The sequence below is a fragment of the Chrysochloris asiatica genome, unplaced genomic scaffold (genome assembly GCF_000296735.1).
Source record: "Chrysochloris asiatica unplaced genomic scaffold, ChrAsi1.0 scaffold00003, whole genome shotgun sequence".
Lineage (NCBI taxonomy): Eukaryota > Metazoa > Chordata > Mammalia > Afrosoricida > Chrysochloridae > Chrysochloris > Chrysochloris asiatica.
Window position 1 is genome coordinate 14336695 of NW_006408521.1, and position 332 is coordinate 14337026.

Here is a 332-nt window from a genome sequence, read left to right on the forward strand (position 1 = left end):
TGATGCCACCTGGCTGATCCATCTCGTTGGGAGTCTTCCTCTTCCTCTCTGACCCTCCGTTTTACCCAGCATGACATCCTTCTCCAGCGACTTTTTCCTCCGGACAATGTGTCGAAAGTATGAGAGACGAAGTCTAGCCATCTTGGCCTCCAAGGAGCACTCTGGCTGCACTTCTTCCAAAACAGATCTATTGGTTCTTTTGGCAGTCCATGGCACTTTCAATGAGGTGTTCTGCTCCTATAAAGATTTACAGCCTCAGAATCCCTACGTCGGGTCACTATGAGTCGGAACTGACTCCATGGCGCACCATTACCACCATGAAGCCATTAAGT